Raw genomic sequence first — 22534 nt, 5'->3', positions numbered from 1 at the left:
ATTTAAGTAGAGGGTCACAAAGGAATTCCGGGCCAAGGGATTGCGCGATCTTAATATTTAGCTAGACTTTGCGGTGTCGCTGCTGGATCAAGACTGATTTGAACTTTCTGATCTTTGCATCGTTGATCCCTTTCGGGAATCGTTTTTCTATAAACATTTCAATTGATTTCGCCATCCCGAGTATTAGATTTCGTCATCCAAAGAGAGAACTGTAAAAGGCCTAAAGTGCAGGATCTGCAGAAAGCCGGGAGTGAGATTGTTTATGAGAAGCCGGGTGTGGGCAAACATTGGTTTTCCATTTAGGCGAGTGTCAAAGAATGGGATTGCGGCGGGGGCGCTTGAGATTGTACATCTTAGAAATCAATTAGGCGGAGGCCCAAGATTGAAATTGTTTTCGTTTTGGAAAACCAAAGATTGTTTACAACTCGTATAAGAGCTCAATGGAATTGGGTACGTTAACTTGCATATGCGGATGAGAGCCATAACGGCATACAAATATTCCACTGAGAGGTGCCATAGTCAAGGCTGTTATTCCCATCTATTCATTTAACTTTTTGCAAGCCACTCACCGAGAACGATCAACCCATAGGACTGCACCTATGCACCAAAAAGTATACATATACTACAAGTCCCCCTACGCTGTCACGAACAGCTCTGTTCGGATAAAAAGAGTAATTACGATTACGAAAATAAAATTGATTTATATTTGACTTAGCGACGTATGAATGCTCTTACTTCTTGCGTTAGAGAATAACGTCACCATTTGACGGAGAAGAGCGAGAACGACCTATTTTGCCTTCTCCAGGAAGCGAGGGAGCGCGTATCTCCAGATAGGCACCATCCTCTATATGCTCCTCATAATACAAGATAATGCGAAATAGATGACTTGATAGAGTTCAACCAATCCACTCAAACAAGAAGCAAAAAAACAACCAATGAGGACGTTTACCAGGCGCATGTTCCACCATGTTCTCCATCATGTTTTCAGCTTTTTAGCTAGTTGTTAGGTGAAGTGAAGATTGATGGATTGCAATAATTAACATTAGAACAGAACTAGAGCTCGTGCTTGCCTTCGCCATCACCGGTGTGTCCTCTCTCATGAGAAGTGCAAGAAAAATTGATAGAGATGTGGTGGCTGCTTTGTCCCTGTCCAGCCACAATAACCACATCTCACCAAATGAATTTGTCGCTTTTTAATACATGGAATAAGTCACATAATAGTATCTCATAGTATTATATGTGCATATGTGCATATACCAGCTGACTGCCGGGTAATTTCAAGCTGCCACAAAATGTTAGTCAGGGATAATCTGGTAGCCTTCCATTGGGTAAGCGACAGCACTAGCTATACACACTCCGCCCTGACTCCAAGCCGGCCTCTGTGGCACCTGTCCTCTGCGGACTCTCCATGGAAATTGGCAATAAAATTAAATTAATTTAAATGCACGTTAGCGACAAACAATCGTTAAAGGGAGACGGAAACTGAAGCAGTGCCAGAGCCAGACCATGAAAGAGCTTACAATCTTATTACTTTATTGCCACTTGACTGTCTGTGGATGCTGAAGGGCTGGTGAGCAAGGTACGGCTTGGGCTGGGAGTGGGACTGGGACTGGGCCTGGGACTGGGACTAGGAAAATGGGGAAAAGGGTTGCTTCCAGTCTGAAGCTGATGAGAGTGTTCAATTTATAAAGATTGGTTGAGTCAGCAAGGTTGCCTTCTACAGCTGAAGCAAATCCCAGCCTCAAAATAGTTCAAGGCGAGTAATCAACTTAAGAGATACATGAGTACGAATATCTCTGCTGGTGCCATGGGAATCCGATTATCCGGAATATGGAAAATTGTGCTAACATTGTTTTTCCAATGTTGAATTTGCGTTGATTAAACTATTGCATTGGCATGCACGTGGGCTGTAGCTTACGGGATTTGACTAGAGATTTTCTATGAGGATGGCATCCCTCTTGAGGGATGGCAACGTCGTAATCTTCAAAAAATATTTAATATTAGGATACTTTTACAATTTACTTGCAACAATTGGCTCCCCAAATCTATTGTCGTACAAGTGGTGTCTTTGCATCGACACACAGACCATTTTCCAGTTCTAGACAGCTTCCATTCTGCTATATGTATGTATCTCGCTCACTGCGACAGGAGGCGCCACTGGACGGGAACGAGATAGAGAGCGAGCGCGAGCGCATGGCATCGGAAAAGTATTTTCTTCATTTCAAAAGTATACACCTCCTATACCGAAATATTCAATTATCAGGAGTCAATATTGACTAGCAGTTCATTTTTTGTGTTTTTAGTGTTTCCACTGAGATTTCATGAGGTGTGGTGACCTTTGCGTGGGAGTGGACAGAAATAAATTCATAGTTTGTCTGAATCGACTGTTAAATGAACAAATTATGCAGTTCTCTACGGACAAAAAAGGCAAACATATTTTATTCAAGGTGGCGGCACTCCTTGTATTATGAGCAGCCATAAGGGAATATCCCAGAGGCACAACTGTTGCTCTTGTTGCTGTTGTTGATGAGTGCATTTGACACAAAAATAATGCAATGATAAATGAAATTTCTTCTCAAGGCAATCAAATGCAAATCGTTAAGGCCGTGGGGTCTTGGCTGGTAAGACGGGGAGGCGAGAGTGGGGATTGTTGGTGGCTTTGGGGCTTCATGTTTCATTTCATTTTGGTTTGTTACGCAAGCCAAATGACTGACAGCTAAATATGCATATTCAATTAGTGGGAGAGAGCCGAAAGGAAAAGGCGAGAAAGCAGCAAACAACAGGCAAAAGGCAACAGGCTGGCAGGCAGGCAGAGGGTAAGCAGCGCCGAGCAAAGCAAAGCAGAGAAAAACATCCGCAGGCCTTTTCGGCCACTCCCCCTCCCTCGCGCCCACATCCGCACAAATAAAGACACACAACGAGTGTTTGCTTGAGATGCCACTAATTGGAGCGTGATAAAGGAAGGGAGAGCGAACCGCACTCTCTTTTCTGCTGCCCTCGGAGTGAAAAAAAGCTGGAGATAAGCTTCGAACATTTCGGTGGCAATACGAAATCAGAAATAAAATACATACATATATCAAAATAAATAAATAATTGTAATCGCACCCAGCAAACGAAGAGTTGCACTGAGCAGAAAAAATATTAATCAGTACCATTGAAATACATATGTACATACATATATGTACATATGTATATCGACATACGGCTGCACTGCGACAGCCTAACCCGAGAACAACAAAGCCATGCTTTTGCCGCATGGAAGAGCGGGAGAGAGAACCGTAGCTAAGCTTTTCCACATACAAAAGATCAGCAGCAGGTAAAGCTCTCTTCGCCGTCACTCTTTGCCATTAAACAGTTGTTTTTTATACCCGATACTCAAAATGAGTATTGGGGTATATCAGATTTGTGGTGAAAATGGATGTGTGTAACGTCCAGAAGGAATCGTTTCCGACCCCATAAAGTATATATATTCTTGATCAGCATCAATAGCCGAGTCGATTGAGCCCTGTCTGTCTGTCCGTCCCCTTCAGCGCCTAGTGCTCAAAGACTATAAGAGCTAGAGCAACCAAATTTGGTATCCACACTCCTAATATATCGGACCGAGACGAGTTTGCTTCAAAATTTCGCCACACCCCCTTCCGCCCCCGCAAAGGATGAAAATCTGGGGATATTTACACATCTCAGAGACTATTAAGGCTAGAGTTACCAAATTTGGTATCCGCACTCCTGTTAGATCTCACTATAAAACGTATATCGCAAAATTTCGCCCCACCCACTTCCGCCCCCACAAAGGACGAAAAACTGTTGCATCCACAATATTGAAGATACTAAAGAAAACTAAAAACGCAGAATCATAGATAACGACCATATCTATTAGGTTGCGGAATCTGGATCAGATCGGATCATTTTTGTAGCCAAAAGCAAGAAATCAATTTTTAGTGGCTACGCAGCGCCCGACGTCACGCTCAGACTGATTTTCTGTCTCTCTCGCACGCACTCTTTGTCGTGTCGTTCAATATTAGCGGCGTCTGCCGGAGGAGAGCCATACTAAGTATCGGGTATAAATGTAGAGCTGCGGTGTATGCAGCAACTCATAACGTTCCCCCTCGTTTCGGTTGTCTCTCTGAGGAAAGAGCATTAAAGGTTTCTCAGATTTTGGTGTTATCGCTCTACTGCGCTTCTGCTCTGCTCACTTCGACATTCGACTGGAGAGCCATGTTAAGGAGCAGGACAACAAGCGTGCCAAGTACCGACGAAGGCTTGGCCGGAGGGGAGACCAGAGAGCAGAAAGCAGAAATAAAAGAAAGAAGGAATACAAATGTTTGGAGAGCGCACACTTTTCGACACTTGTGGAGCATGGCTCAAGAGTGGGGGGACTGGGGTGTGTACGTGTGTGCGTGTGTGCGTGTGTGTGTGGACACGTACGAAAGCTAAAACAACTTTTCCTTGCTTATTTTCGCATCGCCTTCGCTCCCGCTTCTACACCAACCCCCCGCATGTGTATGTGTGTTTAATGGAAGCGAAAATAGCGGTAGAAAGTTCTTTAAATAGTATCACACGAGTGAGCAGGGTTTAACCCTTAGTTAGCCAAATGGGTCATTAATCGGCAGCAATACTGGTAGCATTTCCGCAGCCACTCCCGCACCCGCACCGACATCAGTGCGAGCTCTTTATGGGTTAAGCTCCTCCAGAGCTCCAGCAGCTCCTTCCATCTCTGATGCGCTCAGCGCACCAACCGAAAGCACCATCCACAACTCCAGCCACAGCCCCAAACCCAACCACCACCTGTCAGAATCCACACACACACACACACATTTCGTAACATTCCAAGCTGGCTGACCACTTACTCCATAGGGCCATGTGCGCTTTATGGCATACCACACACACGCACACACACACATTTTTTAACCCCCAGCGTCAGCTGTTGCCTGCCATCATCATCATCATCATTTCTCCTAAGCTGAATCTTTATTTCATTCCATTTTCATCGAAATTTGTGCAGAGTTTGCGAATAATAGAAATCATAATGGAAACGGAAACGGAAAGGAAACGAGAAACTCCTGCTCCCGCAGGACATACATGTTTCTATGTATGTGAGAGGTCTGGCCACGACAGCAGGTCCGTTAACTGCCTTCATTCTAAATAATAAAAGTTATTTTCATACATATTTCTGGGCCAGATATTCTGATTATCCGATCGAATAGCATATATAAAATGCGTCTATCAACATCGCAAAATGGAAATTAATCGAAAAAGCGATTTTAAAAACGATTTTAAAGAATATATTGCAGATTCCAGGTTTGGGCATGTGATCCCCCAGGTGCACAACCCGATTTTGATCTCGTCCCAAATACATAGATTCTAAAAGTCTCATCTTATCCGAGAACATGACTCGAAGACGATACAATACCCTATGTAGATATCCACTATAATTCTTTGGATGCATATTATTCCCTGCCATGACTTGCAAGCCAATACCCTCTCATTTGTTTATATAAGTTGAAATCAATAATGTAAAGTCAAAATACCATAAGAGATTTTCACTTTGAGTGATGTTTCATGATCAAAAGCTTATGAAGAATGACTCTCCAAACAGAGAGCAGGCTTGAAGGAAAAACGAAAGTGTAGTATAAGTGAGGAAGTGTTAAATTGTGGTAAATCGAAAGAAAAATATAAAACAGATTCATAGGATAAAACTTTGGCTAAGTGGCATATCAACAATCCCATCTGCATATCCACAAATATTCCGCAAACGATAGTTAATCTTAAAAATGGCAATACTCCATCCTGGCTGTAAACGAATGGAATGCACTCAGCAGCAGACCAGCGAGTGGTAGGACAAAAAAGTTAATGTTAGGTGTAGGGCGTCACTGGAAAGCCCAGATAAAGTAACTCATGTCGGTCCCGTTCCTCAGTGTGCATGTCCTTTGATAATTTCAGACCAAATTCGGCCAGTTTTTACACAAGTTTGGCCATGTGCAGGCATAGTTATTGCTCGTTGTGTGCCATATCTAGCGTAAAATATTTGGCAGAACATAAAACAGGCAGAGGCACTATCCACACCCGGCCGTACCAGTCCTTGCTATTTGTAATTAAAAAAGGCCCAGCCGAACGCGAACAGTCAAATTAGGCGTGTCCTTAGCCGTTATTCCGTTTGTGCTCTGTTTTGATATTGGCTTTAGTGCTGATAGGCAGTTGCCTGCGGCTAAGCAAATAACTGCGGGTGGACAATATCGCACAAAGTGCAGGACAGAAAGGGATTGCCAATGGACTGACAGAAAATTGGAATGCCACTTTACTAATCCGGGGGCCAGACAGTAATTGCAAAACGCAGCCATTGTAAAGATAGCACTGGAAAAGGAGTACAAAGGCGGGACGCTAGATACGAGATGCGAGAGGCGGCCACGATCTCAATTGCAGAAGTGGGTGCTGCCTCGCATCCACAGGAATGAGCATCAGGGAAAACGCAACGCATAAATCTGATATTGGAAGACTGAGAAGACGTTATGCCTCGCTCACTCCGGCAGAGGGCGCCACTATAATGGTCCGTTTTGCAATCAATTAGCGGTCGAAAACGCTTTCTTCTTCCTGTTACACACTTCTACACGAATCGAACATACCCCTACACTCATTGTGGGCTACAAATCAAGTTTAGGTACTCCAATTTCCTACCACAGACAGGCACACTAGCAAACACCGTTCAAGCCAAATAAATGTTTCCTTAACGATGACTTACAGGCAGGCTTGCGCCAAAAAGCAGGCTGCAATTGGATTGCACTTTTTGAACTAATGGAATTACTTAGTTTTGCTACTAGCTGTTTCCCATAAAGTTCACCAAAAACTGGACCAATTAAGGGAAATGGTACATTTGCAGGGGAAGTCGGGCTAAACGAATCGGCGAAATAATGTTCAAGAAATACGAGTACTCAACGGATGCACTTGTGCAGCCCATGCCACTCGAATATTGATTCACCCCAGACGACGAGAGAGAGAGGGGAGACTGGGAGACTGGGAGACAGGGAGTGCACCAACGCATAACACCCCTTCATCTCGCTTTACAAGGGCACTTAAGCAAGTGGCTCTTTCCCTTTTCCCTTCCCTTGCCCACACTCTTACGCGTACTTAAGGGGAATGAGAGTGGAAGTTGCGCTCACTTTGCTGTCCAGCACTTTTATTTATTTTTAATATTTTATAATGGTGCTTGCTCTTGTATTCATTTCGAAGAAAACGGCAAAAGTTTAATTGATGTTCCATTCTCTATGTAATGTGTATCAAAAATGTATGAGTTCTTCGCAACAATTTCCTTGGTCATTGATGCTGGTCACTCACTCTCCATCACTCTCTTTGACTAATGAAAATGCAGCACGTCAAAAAAGGTTAGACAACGTGAAAATAGTCAAAGGAGTGGCAGTACAAATTCAAATATTACCCCAGTAACCTTACCAAAAATGTACAAGAAAAGAAGGCTACTTTCAAGGACTGAGACTTATTGGACCTTCCTATATTTATCGCTCCAAAGGAGCTACATATTTCTACTGTACCATGCTCCGGTTATCGCGAATGGCATTATATTTCTACTGGTTTGGGATTATACCAATATAATACTAAGGTAAGGGCACACATGCCGCGATATGCTACCTATATAACATACTATGATCCTACGCTGATCTATCTATTATCTTACTACTATGACAATGCTCCGGTTATCGTAAATTTTGTAAATTGGAAATATATATTTAATTGAAGCAATATCGTAAACGAAAAGATGCGAAGGCTGGAGCACAAAAATGTAAATTTTGTAAGTCGTAAGCAAATATTTTCAAAAGCCAAGGCAAGGCTGTACAGTGTACACATAGCTAACCAGATTCAATCCAATCAATCAAAATGCACTATATTCATACATATTTAGTAAGAAGAAACATAGCTCAAAGTTTTGGAAGGGAAGCAATGCCGCCTCCAATACCCTCTTAAGAAGTTAAGCCATCACATAACAAAAAAATGCTTTATACAAATACGATGTCAAACAGAAAAATGAATATTAAAAAAATGGTTCATTCAAATTGGATTTGTTTGGCGGAAGCAAAAGAAAAAGCGTGCCGCTGAGACAGCTGAAAATAATCCACAGACGAGTCCCAGGTGGGGAAAATTAAGTGGCATGAATAAGCAAATAAACTATCCACCACCTACCATCCCACAGATGCATGCCACCCAGCCGCCTACTCGGATGAGCCGTCGTACGAGTGTCCCGAGTCGGGACAAGAGCGAGCAAAGAGGACACTTTTTTCTGCTATTCAAAATAAGACAAGCCGCTGCAAGTCGATGCCGCGAGATGTGAATTTGAGTGCACACAGAACACACAGTGGCGGTCACATGTCTATGTACTTGATCGAAACTTGTCTTCAAACTGCATTTGTTTTCGAGCATAGAGACAATACTTTCCGTATATTTTGGTAGGCCGCATTGAAAAAAAATAAACAATCAGGTTATTAAACTCAAAAATCTCTTGTATATCGTATTTAGATAAATATTACTATATTCACTAATTATGTGGCTGTTTTCAACAGAACGAAAGAAGTACTACAACGAGCGTATTCTTCTGTCCGACACTGTAAAGTTACTGTAGAGGTACTCGTGGAGAGCTCATATGCATCAAGTGCGTTTTCCAGCGTAAAAAAAGTATAAAATCGTGCAAAGTGTCTGTAAACATTTATTTCAAAAATTTATGAATATTGTTCTCGCTCAGCAATCTCAGCAGCGACAAACAACAACAGTTCTCAGCCCTCCCTACTGCCCTACCGCCCTACCCCGCTAACAACCCACTTCCTCTACCCCATTGCCACAGTTCTTTTCAGCTTTGAAATTGTTCTGGCAACGCCATTGTCTACTTGTTTCTCTACGTGTAGTTGAATCCATGCATGTGTGGGGCCATGTGTGTGTGACATATTGTTTCGAGACATGATACTTTTATTTTTCCTATGTCATGCATTGGGTGGTAATACATGTGTACCTCTACCCAGTGAAAATGCTCTGCAGATGCGAAAATGCAAATAACATTGCTATTCTATCGACCACTATCACATAGAGTCGCGTTTTTGAAGAAAAACGTATGGAACTAAAATAGGATCATAAGAGGACTATTTTTAGAACTTTTTCAGAATACTTTTCGAGAATCCGTTAAATAAAATCAGACTTGGCACCACCCGTATTTCTTATTTCGACGACTAATCGGAGTTTATTCTATGATCCCGTACTCTTCGTTGGATACCAACATCTCGATCCGCCGCATATTTTACCCGTTTCTTATAAAAAAAAACGTTTGATTTGTTATAAAATTTAAAATATTTTGATAAAGATTTACAAAAAGAATTTTTAAGAATTAAATTTGATCAGATATATTAGTGATTTTGAGAGCAACCGAGAGCGGGTTTCTAATTGTTAATGTATTTATTGATTTAATGTCTTAGCAATTAGTGCCAGTGGCAAAATTAAACTTTTGGAGTGCACTTTGAATGACAAAAAATTGTGGATGCAGGGGCCTGGTTGAGTAAATCACATCCTCATTCTTTAAACCTACAATTACTGGGAGCAACTTTCCAAAATATATACATATGTACATATGTATGAAATGAGTTTTAGATAATTATTGATCCGAAATATTCCAATATGTATACGACTTTTGCTCCGACGATTGTGAGGGGAATGGGATCCCTCAGTGGATCCGATGATTTTATGTGTGAATGTGAACCTGTTGTTAGTGGAATCAGGATAACACAGACACAGTCCCGGTCCTGATAGCGGTGCTCCTCCCCAGTACTGTTACTGCGTGTGTATGGGTGGAGCATTAGTTTTTGTCCCTGCTGTACAACTTCTCTGTTTTCCTTTCCTTTTTTCTTGCGTAGCGCATTACAACTGACAGGCGCCCGTCATACACACACGCACGCACACAATACACGTACCCATACTGGCACACACACCTACTGTGCCCCACAGCAGAACATACATACATTCTGCCACATGTCTGGAGTCGTACACGACCATTAGTCTTCTCTTGTCGTCATCATGCACAAAAAAGTTGTCGTCTCTGGTTAACTTTATCCAGCCTTACTCCACTTTACTTGGAGCGCTGCCCTCGGGTTATGTTATCCCCCCCGCCCCCCTCCTCGCCCTTCGTCCCTTCTTGTTGGTCGGAATTTTCGGTTTGGTTAAACTTTAGTTCGTCCATTAGGATAGCATTTTGGAGTACGTCCCATCCCCATCCCCATCACCCATCACCCTTCCACCCTACGCCTTTTACCTCTGTTGTTATTTAATTATCATTTTTCACTCCTGTTACAGGTGTGGAAAATGCTGTCATCGCATATGTTTAGACAGGATTTTTTTTACTACTTTCTTTTGCTCGTATGGCACGCAGACGGGTTGCAAATTCAATTCCATACAGTGTGGAAGTTTATAGTGAGTACCTAGTGGTAAGTATCTGATCACTGGTCTTTCTCCTCCACTTTTCTTCTATTTGGTAATTGTTCTCATCCCTTTTCTCTATCTTCATAAGGCTTTAACATTTCTACAACTTATACTTCTTTTCTTCCGGCCTTGCCGGTCTTTTGTTCCTGTCTGTACTTATTGTTCTAACCTTTTTATATTTTATTTGTTTTTTTACTTCCGCGTTAGGTTTTTGTTGTTTTAAAAATACATATTTTCTCTTCTTTTTTTTTGATTTAACTTTATCTTTTTGTCTAGTTAAACTTTTGCCATTATTCTTAGCCATTTTCCTAGTTGCTACTGTGATTTTGTTCTTTCTTTTTTTTCCTTCTTTCTCACATTGTTTCCTTCTTTTGTTATCATTATTTTGCTCTGACCTTTATTTCTCTCCAGCAGATTCCCTCATGTACTACTCTCTTCCATCTCTAACAGCCATTCTTCTTCGGTTGCTTCCCCATTTATCCATTCTACTTCCATTTGCTTCCCACTACCATTCCACTTTGCTTACCGCAATATTTAAGGAACTTCAGAAGCTCATAAAATCTTGTTCGGTTTACACTGAATCTCATCTCCTTGTGTCTCATCACAGCGTTTGATCTCATTTCGCTTGAATTATTTATTGCCATATATATACGTACTACAAATTTAAATAAACAACTCGTATATCCGCATATCATTATGCAAATTACAGAAAATATTCCAAAAGAAAAACCGCAAACGTAAGCGAATTTCGTAGTGAAAATATTGGAGAAGGAGAAAGAAAAAGAGGCAAAGAGACTCGGGTAAAATGGCTTTATTGAAATTCCATATACGCCTAGTTGGCCAAATTAAATCCTTAACCCAGAGGCCACCTGACCTTCTCACAAACTCTTAAGCCGCTCTCCACGTGGCAGCTTCTCCCCCCTTTTCCCCTGTTCCACTTCGTTTTTCCGAGCAACTCGCGAGTGATATGTGTAAAAATATACAAAATATTAAGTAAATAAATCAAAATCGAAAGAAGACAACAAAATGTCAACTACAATCAATTTTAGACGCACACATACACACACACCGATGCACCCGTGCACCTGCCACGGCTGCTCATGATGACGATGTTGGCAGAAAACCCAACCCCTTCCTTTTGGAAACATTTTAAAAAGATTTTGAAATTCCACAGAAATTGAAAACGTTGCTTATTCAACTTCCTCCATGCCACTGTTTCAATCCCTCTCCCTCTCACCACTGCTCCCTTTCTGTCACCCAGTGTCTAAATGTCTGTGTGTCTGTGTGTGCGTATGACTTTGTCTGTATTTGCGGAAAGAGGCAACAAGCCAAGTTAATTAGCAAAAAGCAGATAACGTCACACAAAAAAGGAGCAACCATCTAAGGCCATCTAAAGGTCTGATTGGAAGGGCGGAAGGGCGGCGCAAGGGGTGCCCGGAAAGGGCTGGATTCTGGTTAGGACCTCCACTTAAGAGCGGGTTTTTGATGTCAGCGCAAATTGCAAAGAAAATGATTTATTATCTGCAAAAGGCAATTAAGTAAAATTGCTTGAAAATTATTTGAAAAAGACAAGCCAGAGTACTCCCATACGCAAAACGGCAGAAGCGGAAGGGAAGCTGAGTTAGTGGATATCCCGGATTGAATTTACGGTGACCCAGACGCTTCCAGGCTCCAAACACTTGTTGAAAACAGAACCTGAAGTCTTTAATCAAAAGACTCACATATTCACTGCAAAAATATTTTAAAAAGGTGTTTAACGACTTTCACATATGCAAAGCTACAAATTTTCAAATCTTTTTGCTTTTGGTACATGTTAGAAAATTCCAAATACAGATGGATGAAAGAGCTGAGTTCAAAAGTTCAGAGCCAAGGTTACAAGCTAATTTTTAAAAAATATATTTAAAGTCAAAACAGAGAGAGAGAGAAAAGTTATTACAGTCCATTTTGGTTCATGGTAATCAGAGATGATCAGAGGGTTAAAACTAATTTAAGGATCCCAGGGACCTGCTGGAAAGAACGACCACACATTGGGCTGTGCTCCCAAGACAATGTTTAACACACTTTTTTATTTGAATCGGCTGTAAAAGAAATATATATTCTTACATTTACATATTTACATATTTAATGCCGCGTTTTATCAAACATAATTCCAGCCTTAGATGAAAGAGTAGCAGAACACGAACGAGAACGAACTAATTACAAATTCAAGCCCGAAGAGATTATTAATTAATAAATATTTTATGTTCTATCTCTGAACTCGAAGAAATACAAACTCCAGTCAGCCATTTCGTGGAACGAAAGGAAAATGAACGAACGCGAATACCTACGTATAATTATGTACACATGTACATACCCGTGCATACATATATACATACATACATTCAAAGAGAATCAGAAAAGGGAAACAATCCTAAATTTTAAAAAACTACCATTCATTTGGTACCTTAGTCTTAATGTATTTCTTTCTTATAAAGCTCTAATAGGCCGTCTAGTCCGTTGGTCGCTCTTTCAAAGAAATACTTAAATACATCGAACTTGTTTCCTTGTGAGATCTGCAAAAATGTCTATCCCCGGATAATCCATTGCTTGTACGTAGATTGTAACTAAAGGAAGGAACAACTCTCGGAGAAATAGTACGAAATAGTGGCACACAATATGCAGGCGTTTATCTGTCGATCTTCTTTTTGGCCATCTGATGAAGTGGCTAGAGCTCACCTTTTGCTGCGGTGCTTTCACTGTCTCGCTCTCCGTTCCACTGTATTGGCTGCTCCTGTGAGATGCGTTGTTATTCGACCAGTAATCTGGATTTTAAGGCTCACACACAGAACTGCACTCAGGCAAGGATTTGGATAGAGTTATGTTGGCGGTTAATTTAAATTTGGAATTCAAAACTTGTCGCTCAATTGCCAAAACCTCGCTTTCGAAATGTTCGAAATTCTATTTCTTGGATTAGCACAAAACCAAAACAAAAATATTTTTAGTTGCTTTCACGCGTTCAGCTGATTTCTGTACACCGTTGACTTCTAAGATTTTGAAAATTTAACACGTTTTGAGAGTTTACGCGCAAAAAAAAATTCCTTCCCTGGGGCTTGAGCTGCTCTGTGAAAAGTAGCTCTGCGACTGAGGCTTGGGCTGAGACTGAACCGAACCGTTTACAAATGGGGGCTGCAAGCAGTGCAGGATGGAATTATACGATGTGGTCTCGTCGGGAGCCGAAGTTCGTTCGTGTTGTCCTTTATCGTCAGTGCACGATGGCTTGTTGATGCCGAATGTTGTTCACGGACGAATTTTTTTTTATATATTCTTAGCCCTTATGTCCTGACAACAACAAAATTACATTTTACATATTATAGCATATAAAAAAAATATATCAAAGAATTAGAAGTAATATTTATATATTATGTAAAAGAACATTTCATGAATGGCTGCATAAAACACACTCACTATATTATGTGCCTTTCACTCGCACTTATTGCTAGCATACGTTAAGGGACGGCTTTTTGCCGCCGAGACCACCTTGTATAATTCCATCATGAAGCAGTGTAAACGCAGATTTATCGTTCAAATATACCGTCCGACCCTCAGAAATGTACTAAAATATACCATCTCATTTTAAAAATATACCATAAATATACTGACGAATTTAAGTTGTATTATACATATGTTATTCCTCAATTTTGGTATTCCGTCGAATATTACTAGCTAGCTAAGACTTCCATGCCGGAACACATTATTTTCTCCGACTGATAGATCAATTTTCTACAAGATATGCGTATTTTAGGAACTCTTTGCTGTTGGATTGTGTTTAAAACAAGGTTTAAATATAAAAGGTCAACAAAATGTACAAGAAAATGAGTGGTAACAGAGAGGTAAATTAACTTTATTTTGAAGTCGAGCCAATTTTGTGAACTTTTGGATTCGACTGGTTATACGGAGTAAATAAAGATTTAAAATCCTATAATACATATTGAGACTGTTTCGGAAGACACCACTCTTCCTCATCAGCAATCTTTTCTTTTTCAATAATGAAAAAGATGGTAAATCGGACAGCCTTTATTTCTGCAGCAATTGGCTTATTTTTATAAATTTAAGGGGGCTGCGCGATTTTCAGCATTTTGTTAATATTTTCTATTCACAAAAGCCATCGTTTATTATGCCGTTTTTTTTTTTTGGCATAAGGGCTATTCTTTTCCGAATATAACTGCCCTTCCTTTATCCATTTCATTAGATTTTCGTCGTTTATTACTTTACGCTTCTTTTCTGCTATTATAATTTTATTGTTATCAAATTTATCATTGAGCCACTTAAAATTAGTAGACACAAACCCTTTTATCAAGTGTTCTACGATTTCGTGTCTATGAGAAGCGCATGGATTAGAAACCGTAAACCACTCCATCATTCTTAACGCATCTTTCAATAATATTTCTTGCAATATTTGTTCGCATGGAGTCGCTTTAAAGGATTCAGTAAATATTTCAATATGTTTTAATGACTGTTCAAAAAGTGCTTGTCTTGGGAATCACTATTATTTGGCAGATAGTACATCCAATTTTCCGTTTGCACAGAACAATTCCTAATGTGTTTCTTACGGCAGCGAATTCCGCAATTTTATCAATTGGCGATTTAAACTTTCCGCTTGATAAACAATTAGGCCACGCTGTGTAGCGAAGCTTTGGTTTTCAGCGTTCTCCTCAAAATTTACCTTTTCAGGTATTTCCAGAGGCAGGTATTGCCACCCAATTTTGCCCTTTAGACTATCAAAATATTCTTCCACGATCAGCAAATATTTGAATTCCTGTGCTGACCATATTCGAAAATTGGGTTTCAGGTAATCAAATCTTTTCGGATTGTAAGCGAAAAGAGTTTAATGAATCGACTTCATAAAACTTTTCAATGACTTTCCATGTCGCTTTTCCGACTGGTGTAATTATGTCATGTTTCAAGAAGTTATTTCTAACACTCTTGAATAGATATACGTAATTCCACACGAACTGAGGGACTGGCGGATCGATCAAGAGCCTTCGTCCTTACTACGGCCTGATCGTAGACTATAGCGCGGACATTTAAGCTGGCTGTAGTGCAACACTTAACCGCCTGACCAATGGCTTGGGCGTATTAGTGATTTACATTTTTTTTAACAAAAATTGAGCTAACAAAATAGCTGTAATCATTGACCAGCCCTCTAACAAGCAATTTCTACATTCCAGTAGCTTTGGAGGAGTATTGTTCCTTATCGGAAATTCCGTCTCCCAGGTCTATGTAACCAATTGCTCGGTCAACATTGGCAAGATAACCAATTTCAGGTTTGATGATCATTTCATCAAAAATGAGTGCACAATTTCTGTGACTCTCATCCATTTTTTTTTTAAAGTTTCTTCAATTTTTCAATGTGTTTTTCAAATATGTTCAATTGTTTCTCTCCATGAGCCCTGTTCGAGCTCGTTGACTAAAGCTCTGAAATTTCTTTCTCTAGAAAATAAGGTTGGCCATACAGAATACTATTATAAGTATAAGTACTGTGATAATGCCCCTGCGTGATGTGCGAGAGAAAACTGAACCGCTCGCCGACCGTGATGCCTAGGTACCGATATTTGCGCTTATATGGCAGGCGTGCTCTAGCAAACCGTACCACTGGCGGCCGTCTAAGTATGCCTTTGAGCAGCATGTATCTGTGATAATATTTTATAATCGAAAAGTAAAAAAAAATAAAAATAGGTTACAAAACTAAGAGTGAGACCCTCGGATCGGAAGTCATTCACCTCGTCATTTACCTAAGTGATAGATTTCCCGTTGCCGAAAAATATGTTGTAGCTACATTTACAATTTAAATGTTAAGCACAAATTGTACGCAAAAAATGCACTCAAATTGCACGCAAAAATTGCGTGCAAATTAAAAGATCACTTTTACTTTCCAAATGGATCCATTTTGACTTTTTTTAGAAACTTTTCAACCGTTAAACAGTTAACAATTCACTTTTCAGCACTTGTTGCTTTGTTGTTTGGTTGACGGTGTTTTTATCGCTATCGGTTTAACCCCTTCCTGTGATGAGCGCGAACTATTGCCAATTAAAAAAACAATACATTTTGGCAAAAAACAACCAAAGTAATTTATGAAGTACATCAAATGTTCCGTTAAATTAATTTTTGCATTTCAGATGTGTTTACAAGCCATTTTATTATATATATACTTTGAAACATATTTGCAAATGCATGGTTGGCCAAGGGGTAAAAGGCAGCGGCCAGGAGGGAGAACGCGGAGGCCATTGCGGTGGTTGCGTAGACGCTGTGCGCCTGTGCTCAGCTTGTAGCTGCAGACTCCACTCGAATTTAACTGTAAATGCGAAGAAGGTGGGAAGCACAGAATAACCGTCGAACAGCGGTGGCAGCGGCTTAACCCACTAAAGCCCCCTATATTAAAATAGTTCAACTTCTTGAGGAAAATGTCGGAAAATATTAACGATTTCATCTAAACTTAAAAATAACAACGTTAACTTTCACCTGAACTGCGCTAAAATTATTAAATTTTTATTACTTTCGGTGGAAAATTGAAACACCCCCTTGGCTTATAATATGTTAATCGTTCTCCGTAATGAATTGGAAATCATATTGCTAAATTTTGATGTTCCGTCGAATATTATTAGCTAGATAGAACATTTAGCCATACCCACATTATTCTATACTCTTTAGGAACCAATTTTTTACTTAACTGGCTTTTTCTAAATACTTGCTTTTATTGGATCTTGTCTAAAAATAGGTTTTAGCGATATAGGCCAAACAAAAAAAGAGAAAAAGGATAGTCGTTGCTCACTTTAGAGATTCCGTTGAATAATTCTGCCCAACTAAAACCCTTAGTTCTGCCCACATCATTTTAGGCCATGGATGAATACATTTTCTACAAGATTGGCAGTTTTTAGTCCTGGCTTCTTTTCGACTTAAGCAATGCTTGAACAAAATAGTTAAAAAGATGACCGATTCCGTCAATTGGAATTGGGTGTTCCTGATAACGACATGACAACAGCCAAACCGAATTTCGCTACACCTAGTTTGGATGGCACAACAATTAGCTTTTCATGACACAGTTCGAGATGTCAGCGTAGAAGAATATTTGGACGGAAGCTGACCGTGCGTCCACTTTGGTGATTTCCTGGAATGGTCTTGCTACTAAGATGCTACATTCGGTTCCCGACGCAGATGAATTGAATTATTGAATCGCCCTGGAGCGTCGATATGGTAGTGACCAAATGCAGGAAGTTCATCGCTTTGAGCTGAAGGGCAGGTTACAACGTTACGGGGAGTCGCTTCAAGAGTTCGCGATGGACATAGAGCGACTCTCACAGCCGACTTTTTGAAGAGAAGAAAAGAGGCCCTACGGACGGTCGACAGTTCACCAAGTTGGAGGAGAAGACCGCCGAGCAGCTCTCGTCTCCAGCCAGGCGGAAGTGGAATCGAAGAAAAAACAGCTGGAAACCACAAATGCGGCACTGGAGAAAATAAAGAGCTTAGTTGCTTGCTTAGCTACTTAGCTACTTAGCTACTCATGGTCCAAGCATCAGAGTTGGCTGATCACAGATGTGGACAAAGACAAAAGTTTGACCAGTCGCAATAGAGCGCTGGTGAAACGCATTCTCTTCAAGACGAATACGCTCGGCCATGCGGATATTGAGAAGAACATTGAGACCAAAAAGTACACGTGCTTGACGGAGCTCTTTATTGATTTGCTCGACTTGCATCTACCATATTTTTTGACGCTCAAAATCTGGCATCACTGGCCCAGAGACCACAAATTCCCCAGCCTGAGTGGCGGCCGCCGCCAGATAATTGTATTTCAATTTAAACAAATACTTCCGGCATGGCCATAGCACTCTGCTAAAGAATGCCATGTTTTTTGGTGCCGGTGTGACCCATCGATCAGCGTGAATTTTGATATGATAGGGGTGTGCGAGCGCGCCAAGATAATGGATCGACGAAAGCCTCACTTCAAAAAATACTTATTCTCAAACACTGTGAAGGCATAAGCCTCCACAAAAGAAAACCTGACCACAACACCATCCCCTGAAGGGACAGCCCCGGGGGGGCTTATTATCTCATTATTACTTCTGTTTTTAGATTATTACTTCATTTTTTAGTACTATTATGACAAAGACAACGCTGAATCTTTATTTTCCCCAAATTAAAGTAAGAAATAGGCTAAGAGAACCCCAAATGGTGAGGCCTTTTTACTAGTAGTAGAATTAAGAGAACCAACACGAAAGAGAGACGCATACTACGCAGCAAAGAGAGCCAGCATGGAAGAGAGCGAAGCGGCAGAGAAGCCGTCGATCGGTCTTACGCCCACGCAACCGAGGGAGAGAGCCGACGGCGAACCATGCAGACACCCCGAGCCGAGGCCGGCAACCGAAAGCTGCGCAGCAGCGAAGCTGCAGAGAAGCTGCAAAAAGAAAAGCAGAGGCCTGGCACGGTCCAGCGCGGGCCAGGCTCGGAAGTGAACGGTTGGAAAAAATAAACAGTGCCCCGACCCCGCGAGCAGTGAAAAACGCGCCGGCGAAAACCACGCGGAAAACTACGCAGCCAACCATACTCCAAGTTGGAGGAGAAGATCGCTGAGCTGAATGTCCAGCCAAGAAAAAATGCAGCAGCTCTCGTCTCCAGCCAGGCGAAAGTGGAATCCAAGAAAAGACAGCTGGAAACTACAAATGCGGCACTGGAGAAAATAAATAAGAATTTTGAGTAGTCTTCTCAGCTGGAGGAAAGTCGCCAGCAAAATTCAGAGCAGTTCACCAAGTTGGAGGAGAAGATCGCTGAGCTGAATGTCCAGACAAGAAAAACTGCAGCAGCTCTCGTCTCCAGCCAGGCGGAAGTGGAATCGAAGAAAAAACAGCTGGAAACCACAAATGCGGCACTGGAGAAAATAAAGAGTTTAGTTGCTTGCTTAGCTACTCATGGTCCAAGCATCAGAGTTGGCTGATCACAGATGTGGACAAAGACAAAAGTTTGACCAGTCGCAATAGAGCGCTGGTGAAACGCATTCTGTTCAAGACGAATACGCTCGGCCATGCGGATATTGAGAAGAACATTGAGACCAAAAAGTACACGTGCTTGACGGAGCTCTTTATTGATTTGCTCGACTTGCATCTACCATATTTTTTGACGCTCAAAATCTGGCATCACTGGCCACAAAGAGACCACAAATTCCCCAGCCTGGGTGGCGGCCGCCGCCAGATAATTGTATTTCAATATATTCAAATACTTCCGGACAAACTGAAGAAGATTCAGTTTAGTCAATAGATATAAGAACAATTTTAGAAATGTATGTATATGTGTTTGTATGGGAATGGGCAACACCACTGCAACACGCCGACGGCAACCACCGCAACACGCCGACGGCAACCACCGCAACACGCCGACGGCAACCACCTCAACACGCCGACGGCAACCACCGCAACATGCCAACTGCACGACCGAAAACCTCCATCTTAGCGTGCAAAATTTCCTTATAAATTGTACACGATAAGTAAGAATAAATAAAAATAAATAGGAATAAATTCTTATATAGTAGAAGAGGGAGCATTGTGTCCGAACAGTCCAAAAAAATTTGAGGACTGATGAGAAGCAGCTGACGTCGTCCTATTTATAAGTTAAGCAGCCCGCAGTCGACGTCCTCTGCCGGTACCATAACTCGATTTTGTTAACTGCGCAGCTGTGCCCGTCGCCTCAGAAACAGTGCTGCCAGAATTTCAGAGTCATTAAAGCTAGATTAGAAAAAAAACGTTGAAAATGGCTACAATCGAAAGAAATAAGCTAAAAATATGGCTTTATTTTAATTTGTACCCAAAATTTAATATTATAAATTTTATCACAATCTGCCCTCATGCTACCAATATCGGTAAACTGGAAATTTTCAAAAAATGTCCACAATACCATCGGTTTTTGCTGGTCAGAGCTGCTGGTCTCTACTCTGCGCGCACTCATGCTTAGCTACTCATGGTCCAAGCATCAGAGTTGGCTGATCACAGATGTGGACAAAGACAAAAGTTTGACCAGTCGCAATAGAGCGCTGGTGAAACGCATTCTGTTCAAGACGAATACGCTCGGCCATGCGGATATTGAGAAGAACATTGAGACCAAAAAGTACACGTGCTTGACGGAGCTCTTTATTGATTTGCTCGACTTGCATCTACCATATTTTTTTAATTTTGATATGATAGGGGTGTGCGAGCGCGCCAAGATGTTCGAAAGACCATTGAGATAGATCTCATCGATACGGGCGTAGTCGATACCGTTTACACTAAAGACGTTAAGTTTTTAATGGATCGACGAAAGCCTCACTTAAAAAAATACTTATTCTCAAACACATACTTAATCAAAAATGTACAACGTACAAATACTACGGACAAACTGAAGGAGGTTCAGTTTGGTCAATAGATATAAGAACAATTATTAGAAAAATAATTATAAGAGGAAGAGGAATTGGTCCGGGAGCGCTTCGCGCCGGCCTTTTACATATAGGAAAAGCAGTAGTATCCACAACAGCAGGTGTTAGACTCCGAGGAAAAAGGCAGCATACTCCAAGTTGTAGGAGAAGATCGCTGAGCTGAATGTCCAGACAAGAAAAACTGCAGCAGCTCTCGTCTGCAGCCAGGCGGAAGTGGAATCCAAGAAAAGACAGCTGGAAACTACAGATGCGGCACTGGAGAAAATAAAGAGCTTAGTTGCTTGCTTAGCTACTCATGGTCCAAGCATCAGAGTTGGCTGATCACAGATGTGGACAAAGACAAAAGTTTGACCGAAAGCCTCACTTAAAAAAATACTTATTCTCAAACACATACTTAATCAAAAATGTACAACGTACAAATACTACGGACAAACTGAAGGAGGTTCAGTTTGGTCAATAGATATAAGAACAATTATTAGAAAAATAATTATAAGAGGAAGAGGAATTGGTCCGGGAGCGCTTCGCGCCGGCCTTTTACATATAGGAAAAGCAGTAGTATCCACAACAGCAGGTGTTAGACTCCGAGGAAAAAGGCAGCATACTCCAAGTTGTAGGAGAAGATCGCTGAGCTGAATGTCCAGACAAGAAAAACTGCAGCAGCTCTCGTCTGCAGCCAGGCGGAAGTGGAATCCAAGAAAAGACAGCTGGAAACTACAGATGCGGCACTGGAGAAAATAAAGAGCTTAGTTGCTTGCTTAGCTACTCATGGTCCAAGCATCAGAGTTGGCTGATCACAGATGTGGACAAAGACAAAAGTTTGACCGAAAGCCTCACTTAAAAAAATACTTATTCTCAAACACATACTTAATCAAAAATGTACAACGTACAAATACTACGGACAAACTGAAGAAGGTTCAGTTTGGTCAATAGATATAAGAACAATTATTAGAAAAATAATTATAAGAGGAAAAGGCATTGGTCCGGGAGCGCTTCGCGCCGGCCTTTTACATATAGGAAAAGCAGTAGTATCCACAACAGCAGGTGTTAGACTCCGAGGAAAAAGGCAGCATACTCCAAGTTGTAGGAGAAGATCGCTGAGCTGAATGTCCAGACAAGAAAAACTGCAGCAGCTCTCGTCTGCAGCCAGGCGGAAGTGGAATCCAAGAAAAGACAGCTGGAAACTACAGATGCGGCACTGGAGAAAATAAAGAGCTTAGTTGCTTGCTTAGCTACTCATGGTCCAAGCATCAGAGTTGGCTGATCACAGATGTGGACAAAGACAAAAGTTTGACCGAAAGCCTCACTTAAAAAAATACTTATTCTCAAACACATACTTAATCAAAAATGTACAACGTACAAATACTACGGACAAACTGAAGAAGGTTCAGTTTGGTCAATAGATATAAGAACAATTATTAGAAAAATAATTATAAGAGGAAAAGGAATTGGTCCGGGAGCGCTTCGCGCCGGCCTTTTACATATAGGAAAAGCAGTAGTATCCACAACAGCAGGTGTTAGACTCCGAGGAAAAAGGCAGCATACTCCAAGTTGTAGGAGAAGATCGCTGAGCTGAATGTCCAGACAAGAAAAACTGCAGCAGCTCTCGTCTGCAGCCAGGCGGAAGTGGAATCCAAGAAAAGA

The 22534-nt window shown here is 41.2% G+C and overlaps 1 protein-coding gene across 1 annotated transcript in view; it reads right to left on the bottom strand.

The window, feature by feature from the left end:
* Window positions 1-13556, bottom strand: part of LOC6597210 — a 62153-nt gene extending 48597 nt beyond the window's left edge. Inside the window, exon 1 of the mRNA XM_002022582.2 lies at window positions 13177-13556. The gene's annotated coding sequence lies outside the window, so the exon portion shown is untranslated. The remainder of the gene's footprint in view (window positions 1-13176) is intronic.
* Window positions 13557-22534: the final 8978 nt, after the last annotated feature.

Source organism: Drosophila persimilis, unplaced genomic scaffold (assembly GCF_003286085.1).
Source record: "Drosophila persimilis strain 14011-0111.01,24,50 unplaced genomic scaffold, DperRS2 tig00000606-arrow-arrow-pilon, whole genome shotgun sequence".
NCBI classification, from domain to species: Eukaryota; Metazoa; Arthropoda; class Insecta; order Diptera; family Drosophilidae; genus Drosophila; species Drosophila persimilis.
This window is presented reverse-complemented; position numbering and strand designations above follow the sequence as displayed.